This window comes from Belonocnema kinseyi, chromosome 3 (assembly GCF_010883055.1).
Source record: "Belonocnema kinseyi isolate 2016_QV_RU_SX_M_011 chromosome 3, B_treatae_v1, whole genome shotgun sequence".
In the NCBI taxonomy this organism is placed as follows: domain Eukaryota; kingdom Metazoa; phylum Arthropoda; class Insecta; order Hymenoptera; family Cynipidae; genus Belonocnema; species Belonocnema kinseyi.
This window is the reverse complement of record NC_046659.1, coordinates 139119076-139129556: the sequence shown is the minus strand read 5'-3', so window position 1 is coordinate 139129556 and position 10481 is coordinate 139119076. Positions and strand designations below refer to the sequence as shown.

Genomic DNA, 10481 nt, shown 5'->3' with positions numbered 1-10481 from the left:
GAAAATCGACACATGCATGGAATTAAGAATCACGCGAAATATCCAAATCGCCAATTTCTTTAATTTATTTAAAATGGGGATCGAGATATTAATAGAAGACCACCGAAGTCTTCTGAAGCTTTCAGATCGGCAATCATCGTACAGCAGAAAACCGAAGTCGAATCGTGCATTTTCGGCTTATACGCGAACTCACAGTGGTAATCACGCACCTTCTGTTTTGTGGCTCCCAAACGGTAGGTATGGTAGGGGTAAATTTCATCCACGATCTGGCAGCACTGGCCGACTCATCGACACGCTACGTTTGCATGTTTTCCCCCAGATGAGAGAGTGGTGGGGGCCGAAAAATCCCACCCTCTGGAGACCGTCTCAAGTCATTAACTCTTACAAGCTCGAGGTGTCGACCACAGTGAGAAGCCTACCTTCCTTTCGACCTACTTCTGCTTCTTTTTTTGAGGTGAGACTTTAGTCTTTTCCATAGTGACTCAGCCAGGTCTTTTACTACCTTTTTTATATAGTTAACGAATATTAATAACCCTTGGTTGGATCGCTATATCTAGTTAGTTGTTTTTAATACTGGAGTGCCGACCGATCATTTTCTCTGCGTCTTGTGTTTCCGTGAATCTGTGCAACGCTCAGAAATTTGATAGAATATTTAACGTTCTCTTCGCCTGTCGTATTTTGTAAAGCCCGATACACTCATTCGGTATTCACCGAATGCCGAATATTTACTATTCGCCGAGCACTGACTAGCCGAATATTCGGCAAGTGGCGCGGATACTCGAGCACATGCATCCACACATTCGTACATTGCCAAGTACTGACTCGACTTGGATATGACGAAAATTCGTCTTTCAGTCATCGTCTGCAGTAGTAGAATCAGTAATTTAGAAAAATTAACAAATTCTACCTAAATGATAAAATTAATACAATTTTCCGTACAAAAATGTGTAAAACGATTTTAAATTTTTTGTTCGAAATCTTCAAAAATCTACACTTTGCTGTAATTAAAAAAAAAATCTTTTCAAGTTTTCAATTACTGTTTAATCTTTTGCATGGACAATTGCATGAATTTTGTTATTTCGTTATGATCACTTAATGTTTCTAAATTAATTATATCGATCACTTCATCAACAAATAATATTTTTATATCATTTTTCGTCAATTCTGTACGAAGCTAATGCTTTATGAACTATACCAAATTATTAAGTTAGCCAAAAACCATTGAAAATTCCATAGGATTTATTATTCGGTCATGATGAGTTAATGTTTCTAAAATAATTATTCTTTCGTTAATTTATTAACAAATGTTAATAAATTAATCTTTTAAATGAATTGTTCTTTGCTGCAACTTTTAGTTACTTTTGTACAAAGCCAAGGCTTTATAAATGATAAGAAATTATTACGTTAACCAAAAACCATGGAAAATTGCATAAAATTTATTATTTCATTATGATCAGTTAATGTTTAATGAATCAATAATCTTTGTTTTCAAGAGTATATTTTTAATTAAAAAAATAAAAATGCATTACAACAGAATCATTAATTTACAAACATTAAAAAATGTTAAAAAACAATCCAACATTATTTATTTTATTAATAAATAACCAACATAAATAGTTATATGTATTTACTTAAAGCAAAAATGTTCGATGAATACCTCCGAATGTGTGGACGCCCTAAAAAGTTTCGCTTGCTCGCCTCTATTCCCTTAAGTGCTCGTGTTAGAAGCTCGCTCAGTAGTGAAGAGCACGAATACCGAATGTTCGCCTACGCTAGTGCCATCCACACTGCTCGATATTCGCCGAACATTTGCTCGGTATTCACTGAATGCCGAATGTGTGTATCGGACTTAAGATGTAAGTATCGTATATGACCCCTGTACCAAACTTTTTTTTCTCTCGTGCAACTTCCCGACTTTGGCTAAATCGTCTATTGACTGGTGTTAATATTTTTTTTTCTATTGGATTTAACTTTAATCCTCACCTTGCTACTTTCTTTTACTTTTTGTTTTCACTTTATTGTTATTATGAAAAAAGATGCTATGTGACATATGTGACTATCTTTTTTCGTCATTATATTCTTATTTTATTGTTAACTGTCTTGCCAAATTTTATTTAAACAACCCCACCCTTTTTACCCAGGGATTAAGCTAGCCCTTTTCAAGGCATTTTCTTGGAAATTCGTCTGTTTATCGTTTAGCGTGATTACCGTATAATATTTTTATCGTTTTGGTTAAATTCCGGATAGAGTATAACATTAAGAAAGAATAAAATTGTTGTTAACAATAATAATCTATTTAAAATTTTAAGTTTCTTAGATTTCTATTATTATTAACACACATCAAGTGTGGAGTGGTCAAAAAGTTAAATATTTTAAACGAAACAGCAACTTTCTAACATGACTCAAAGATAATATTATTTAAAATAACAAATTTTTCAAACAATAATTTTGATAACTTTAATCAGTAATTATTTTTTTCAGAATAATTCAAAAATTGATAAAAACTAAAAATCGTTGAAAGATTGTAATTGTCTAACATTATTCTAAGACAATATTAATAGCAATAGTAAAGGATTGTTTAAACAATTATTCTTGTTAACATTTATTAAATGGTACTTAACTCTAATTGAGAACTTCTGTTAGGGAATACTGTTTTAAAAACGGAAATTATTCTAAGTTTTTCGTTTATATACGGATAAAATATTTACCACGCAAATTTTCAACCTACTATTTATTTAGAAATAAATATTGAATTTTATGATAAATAATAATATCAACAAAAAGTCTCAATAAATGCTTTAACGGAAATTTACATTTAATATGGTCCAAATAGAAAATTTAAACAATATTTCAAGTATCTGTCTTATTTTAGAAAAACATACACTACCGGTCAAAAGTTTGGGTTTACTTAGAAAAATCTTTTTTTTGTATTTATCGCTTTAATGATACCGAAGATAAAAAAATGTCTCTTTAAAAGGTTGATTGTTTTCAAAATTCTGTTTAAAATAAGCCCAGGGTGAAGCCAATTTGTCCAGTTATTAAGTAGATATTGCAAAAATAGTATGAATTTCAATGTTTTCTTGAATTTTCAATAACTTCCGAAATAGTCAACGTTTTTCAATGTTCTTGGGCTCACTTTAAAAATTTTTTCACCGTATCACAACAGTTTACGAGTATTAATCTTAAAAAATGTTTTCTCGAATTGCAAGAACTTGAATTTGTCACAAATAAAGGTGGAAAAATTGAAATATTATTATTTGCAGTAACAAAAATATTTCCGTAAAATAATATATATTTATTTAACTCTTATTCTGATTTGCCTACAGATAAGATGTTTTCAAATTTATCCAACTTTTTTATTACAACTTCAAGTTCTTGCAATTCGAAAATACATTTTTTACAATTCATACTCGTAAGCTGTTGTGATACGGTAAAAAAAAGCTTTAAAATGAGCACAAGAGCATTGAAAAACGCTGATTATTTCGGAAGTTATTGAAAATTTAGAAAAACATTGAAATTTACACTGATTTTGTAATATCTACTTAAAAGTTAGACAAATAGGCTTAACTCTGGGCTTATTTTAGACAGAATTTCGAAAACAATCAACCTTTTAAACAGAAACTTTTTTATCTCCGGTATAATTAAAGCGATAAAGACAAAAAAAAAAACAATTTTTCTAAGTGAACCCAAACTTTTGACTGGAATTGTATATTCACCAAAAAAATTGTTTAAAAAATTGTTCTCTCTAAAGTTTAATTACTATTTGTAAAAATTGACAAAAAGTTTAAAAATTCAGGAAAAACGGTAACTATCTAACATTACTATGAGATAAGATAGTTACAAACAATAATAATATGTTAAAAAAATTATTTTCGTTAAATTTGATTAATTATAAACTTACTTTACGTGAAAAGTAAACCAAAAGTCCAAAATTACAGAAAAATCGCAACTATCTAGAATTATTCAAATGGAATATTACTAAAAATGAGAATAAATCATTTCAAAGATTATTTTTGTTCACCTGTATTAATTATTATCTCACTCTAATTAAAAATCTGAAAAAAGTTAGCATTTTTGAAAAACACAGGGTCCTTCGAACTACAAACGAAGAGAAAATTGCTAAAAACAATACTAAATGGTTTAAACAATTTATGTGAGCACCTAATTAGCACTTGATTGTGGTATTTTATGTATTATTAATAATTTTTAAAAAACTAAAGGGGCGCTATTGACCAAAAATGTGTAATACTATAGTATCTATACCTATGCCTGCTCTGTACAATTTTTAACAAATAATTTTGTAACGTATAACTGATTCTTATTATTTACAGAAAGGATTTTTCAAATATTTAACAGAATAAATACGGTCCATTTAATTTAATTTTTCCTCATATAATTTAATTTTTCGAATTTCAAGTAAATAAATCCGAATTATTAAGATATATTTTTCAATAAACATCTTCATAAATGCCTACTGTTGAGTAAGCATTTATTTTGAATTACTTATTTAGGACATGTTTCTACAACTTTTTTAATTGTTTTTATGAGTCACACCGAAAAAAAAAACAGAATTTTGCACTGTAAAAAACAAGGATTTTTTCTGTTGAATTAAAAAAAATAATACAAGTTTTAGAATATTTCTGCAACTTGTAATTGTCAATGTAAATGAAAATTTATTCTTAAATATTCTAAAAAAATAAGTAAAAAAAAAACAATTGAGAAACAAACCAAATTCCAGTTGCTGTGACCATTGCCCTGATCTTTGCTGTAACAACTGCTCTGACCATCATTCTCACCATTGTTTAAATGCGTAAAATTCTTTAAAATTAGCCGATTATTTTTCTTATTAACAAAGTATGTCTCTCATGTGTGGAATTACACGAAACCTTACTTTTAGTATTTTTTCAACATTATAAAAACATCCAAAATCGATTTTTAAGTATTTTAATGTTAAGCAATAATTATTTATTATTACGTGTTTTTATTAAACTTTTACTCGGGTAAACCCTATGATACATCATAGCCACGGACTAAGTCAAGTAACTGATGAGATTAGAATGTTATACCTTGATTCAAATAATTTAATGCCATGGTTGAAACCTCCTGCGATGATGTTGTAGGTATACAATTACGAGCCGCCACGAGCTTTGGAGGTGACAACAGTCACCTCTGGATGCTTTCTTAGAGCGACCATCTGCCACTCCACGGGCTTTTAGTCGCTCGCTTCCTGATGATCAAGAAAGTTTCTTACAATGCGACAAGTGTTTAATAAAACCGCCTTCTGAGCTGCTGCCAATACCCTACTTACTCCTAAATGTTCAAGATGTTCAGTGCATCTTTCGTGCACATTGCCTGTAGCCGAAATCACAATGGAATGAATGGATGCATGATTCACATTCCTCCATGTGGTCTTTACTTCATCCCTTAACTCGCTATACTTGTGGATCTTGATTTTATAAGTTGACTGAAAATTTCAGTTAAGTGAACAAGCAATGTCGATGATGTAGACTCTTCCACCTTTTTTTTCTCGCATCACGATGTCAGGTCGATTGACCCGGATGTAATGATCCGTTTGGATAGTAACATCCCAATATAAAATGTAATCTTCGCTTTCTAAAACGGGCATTGAAATGTATTTATAGAAGGTCACCCATTCTTTTAAGAGTCCTCGGTTTAGTGCAAGTTGTTGATGTATAATGCCCGTTATATCATTATGTCTGTGCGTATATTCTCTCTGAGCTATTACGCGACAGCCATCAATAATGTGCTCGATGGATTCGTTGGTATCTCCACATAATCGGCACCTGTCAACCACGTTTTGATGTAACACGTGTTTGCGATAATTCCTGGTGCTGACAACCTTGTATTGTATTGCAATGACGAATCCTTCCGTCTCTGGATACAGAACACCCTTTTTTAGCCAAATATTAGATGCCTCACTATCCACTTCACTTTAATCTAACGTGTTGGGGTGCTCGCCATGGATGGCTTTCTGCCTCCGTTGTATTTCTAATTCCTCTATGGTTTCTGCCCTGATATTCAAGCCCCTATCTGAGGAAAAATTTAAGGGCGTGTATTCAAGATCCGCTTGACAGATGGTTCTGTAAAGCGCAACATTTCTTTTGCTGTTAAAATAGTCTCGTAACTGTATAACTTGTGACTCACACAGTTTTTTGACATCTACAACGCCCCTACCCCCTAAATGTCGTAGTAGAACGACAATTCAGTCGTTGCATTTCTGTGGCGCATTCGGTGCTTCGTCGTTTCTACAAGACCAATTCTGTTTAACTTTTCAAGGTCAGTGTTTCGACCATTGTATGAGCCCGAAGGAGTACGTGAGGACAGGGTTGGTATATGTGTTGATCGCCCTGATTTTGTTTGCCGAGTTGAGAAAACTCTTCATAATTAATCTGAGTCTCGTAGTAAAGGCAGTCATTAGGCCTGTTTTAACTATCGTATGTTGAATACCCTTAGATTCAAGAATACCCAGATATTTATATGATTCGCCTGCAGCCATTGCCTCGATGTCATTTTCGAACTCGTTCTCTAACTCTGCGGTCCCTAATTCCCCTCTGATTGAATGCAATGTTTTGCATTTATCTAGTCCGAACTCCATATGAATATCATTGGAAAACTGCTTTGTGACATCAATCACTTGCTGCAGTTTCTGGCCTGAACTAGCGTACAGCTTCAGGTCATCCATGTAAAGAAGATGGGTCACTTGATTACCATCCTCATTATCATGAATTCTGAACCCATGAGACATGCTGTTTAGTGTTTTGCTCAATGGATTCAATGCTAAACAGAACCATAGTGCGCTGAAGGAGTCTCCTTGAAATATACCTGTCGTAAAGTGTATTGATCTAGTTATCCTTGGTTGTCCATGATCAAAATACTTGATTTTTGTACCCCGGAGCCTTATCGCATGGCTTAGAAAGTCAATAATGCGTGGACAGATTTTGTAAAGTTTCAAGACTTCAAGCAAATAGTCATGCGGAACGGAAGGAAACGCTTGCTTGTAGTCAATGTATGCCATGTGTAAGTTTCTTTGATGCTTACGAGCTTGAGTCATGGCAACAGCGTCTATAGTGACTAGATCTTTACAGCCTCATGTGTTTTTACAACATCCTTTTTGTTCTTCTGTAAGATTGTCATTCTTGTCACAATGAGAATATACCTTATCTGCAATGATAGCTGCAAGACATTTATAAATTGTTGGAAAACAGGGTATCGGTCGAAAGTCAGATGGGTTTTGAGCATCTGGTTTTTTTGGGATCATATACGTAGTACCTTGGATCATAAAAGCTGACATCAAATCTGGGTGTTCAATTATTTTCTGAAAACACCTTGCCAACGCAAGATGCACACTCGTCAGTTACTTGTACCAGAAGTTGTGCACCATGTCCGGACCTGGAGCTTTCCAATTACTTGCCCTCTTTAAGACAACTGAAACATCCAAAGCTGTGATGTTTGCCACATGCATTTCTGGGCGATTGCTTGCCCTTGCTTCCTCCAGTTTGAACCACGCAGTGTCCAAATTGCATCTGTTCATTTTTCCCCAAACGCCCGACCAGTAGTTAGTAATATCTTTTAATTGAGGGACTTTGGTGCCTTGGTGGTTATTTGGCTTCACTCTCAGTTCACGATAGAACCTTCTTTAATCTGTCTGAAAGTTTTGGTTTTGTTGCCTTCGTGCATTACTTTTCTTGTACCGATGCAGTCTGGCAGTAAGAACATCAAGTCTCTGTCGTTGAGAGTCTAAAATTTCATCCAATATTGCTGGTGTAAATGTCTCGATGTGCTGAGGGTGGATGATTTTCGTAACATGGTTCATCAGCTTCCTGGTTCTCTTTCTTTTTTTATATTGAGTTAATCGACCCAATTTGCACCTTACTTTGCTGAAATCCATATCCAACCTGATCTTCCATGGTGGATCTCGATCCCTTGCTGGGACAAAAACTGCATTTGCAGGCCTAGTTTTTCGGCCCAACGTTCCAACGGTTGTTACAGCTGCACAGTATACAAGAGTTTGCACCTCTAACGCATTTTGTGCTACGTTCAAATACGTAGCTAAAACCTTACGGTCGAGATGTGCTATTAGTATGCGCAGATGATTTGTGATGTTCATTTTGGGCAGAGAATGACTCAGTTTTGGTTCTATATATCTGAACTCTAGTAAAGCATGACCAAAATTCCTTTCCAGGTGCTGTAGTTCTTCTGAGATTTCCCTATCTACATTATCGTCAGCAATATCCGGATGTGGTTCCAATGGATCCGGTGCATGATGTTCATTATCCCTAGCACCTATGCCTTCAGCATCAATCAAGTCTTCGTTATCGACATTTTCCAAGGCGAGCTCATCAATAGGAAGCTGCCGTTCCACTTCCATTTTGATAGCAGCTATTTCAACAGCCGAAAGCAGTCTGTTTACAGATATTGAGCGTTTTTGATCTGTCAGATTCTGCTCATTTATTTTTGTGGCTAGCTCTGGGTATTTAAGTAAGAAGAGTCTATGATGTTCTCTCCTCACACTTTCCCCACATTTCTCCGCCAAACTTCTCAGCTCTCCCACGGTATTTCTGTCGAGGTCGTTAGCTGCAAATAGCTAGTGCTAGCCAAAGCATCCTCAGCAGGCACAGTTGATGTTCCACTGCTTACCGTTTGTCGCAGATGTTCTTGCTGGTCAGCTGTTTGATTAGTGAGATCTGCCTGACCATCTCGCAGCTCACCATCGCCACCGTCCCGTATGCTGTGGCCCCCAGCGGTGGCTCAAGGGGCGCCTTGATGATCCTCGGGAAGCGACAAGCGTTTCAAAATCTTTAATATATTCTCCATTTTTCATTGATGGGTTTTGGTGTTCTACTTAGTCCAGTTCCTCTTCTTTATCAGCCTATTTGGCATGGGAAAACCTGTCAGTAGCAATGCTACCTCCAACATTGCCGTCAAAGTCATGAGAGGAGAGCTCAAGCCCTACCGCGACATCAACGCGGAACACCTTCGGTAGGGAGAAACATCTTCGCTATGCAACGAAATGTGATACAAAGCAGAGCTGCCAGATTGTGGATGAAATTTACCCCAACCATACCTACCGGTTGGGAGCTGCAAAACTGAAGATGCATGATTACCACTGTGAGTTTGTATGTAAGCCGAAAATGCACGATTCGACTTCGGTTTTCTGCTATACGATTGTTGCCGATCTGAAAGCTTCGGAAGACTTCGGTGGTCTTCTATTTATATCTCGATCCCAATTTCAAAGAAATGGAAAAAATTGGCGAATTTAATGTTTAACAAAATTTTTTAAATTTGTTTGAAATAAAATATTAAAATTTTTAAACAAAAAGTTACATTTTTATCTAAAAAGCTTAATTGTATATGAAAAAAGACATTTTTAGTAAAATACATGGACTTTGCACAAAAGAACTTTATTTTCCACCACGTCTAATTTTTTATACAAAAATTAATGTTTAATTATAGTTAAATTTTCGACAAAGAGATTATTTTTTTGTAGTTAAAAGAAATTAATTTTTAAGCAAAACAAAACAAAAATTCTACAAAATAGTTAAATTTTTAGAAAAGGAATTTTTTCAACTAAATTGATAAATCATCAACCAAAAAATAAACTAAAATTTTAACAAAGCAGTTCCACTTTCAACCAGAAAAATAGAAAAAAAATAGTTAAAATTCTTTGAAATTTCTTTAAATGATTGAAATTAATTGAAAATTCCTTGAAATGTTTTAAAACTATAATATTTAAAATCCTTTAAAATCTATTGAAATTTTGCAAAGCTCTTGAAAATTTCTTGCAATTTTAATAATACCCTAGAATGTTTTAAATCCTTTAAGATCTCATACTAAATTATTGAAATTAATTGTAAATTCCTTGGAATCTAGTTAAATATCCTGAGATGCATCAAATCCTTTAAAACCTCATTTTAAATTACTGTAATCAATCGAAAATTCCTTGGAACCTTGAAAATATTTGTAGATTAGAATTTTGAAAATTCAATCAATAAAAATTTAAAGCCTTAAAAATTTAATTTTCAAAAATTTTCAACAATTCAATAAGAATAATTTCCAACTCGATGGGGTTTAAGTCTTCAAATTTATAATTGTAAACTTAGAAGTTTATTTACAAAAAATTATTAATCATAAATGAATTGAATGAGTTAAAAATTTAAATGTATGTTTTTCAATTGGACAATCTCTAAATGAAATTATTTCGGACTGAAATTTAGAAAACAGAAAAATTTTAATACATTAAAAACTTAACTGTTTGTAGATTAGTTAAACTATTTAGTTTTAATAGAAATTAATCGAGTTAAAGTTTAACTATTTCCGAAACGATTTTTGTATATAATTATAAAATTATATTTATTTTTAAGGGTGTTTCAGATTTTTCAAGGAATTTTCAAGAGATTTCAAAAGATTTTAAAGAATTTCAAATATTTGAGGCTGCTGAAAAAGATTTCAATGAATTTTCA

The 10481-nt window shown here is 33.3% G+C and overlaps 1 protein-coding gene across 3 annotated transcripts in view; it reads left to right on the top strand.

The window, feature by feature from the left end:
• The window catches only part of LOC117169621, a 36637-nt gene that overhangs the window by 6437 nt on the left and 19719 nt on the right, over nucleotides 1-10481 (top strand). For 2 of the 3 annotated variants that reach the window (XR_004466690.1, XM_033356075.1), the window contains exon 1: nucleotides 348-454. The exons of the other annotated variant lie outside the window; for it this stretch is intronic. The gene's annotated coding sequence lies outside the window, so the exon portion shown is untranslated. Of the gene's footprint in view, nucleotides 1-347; nucleotides 455-10481 lie in introns of those variants that run through there. 3 annotated transcript variants of the gene reach the window in all.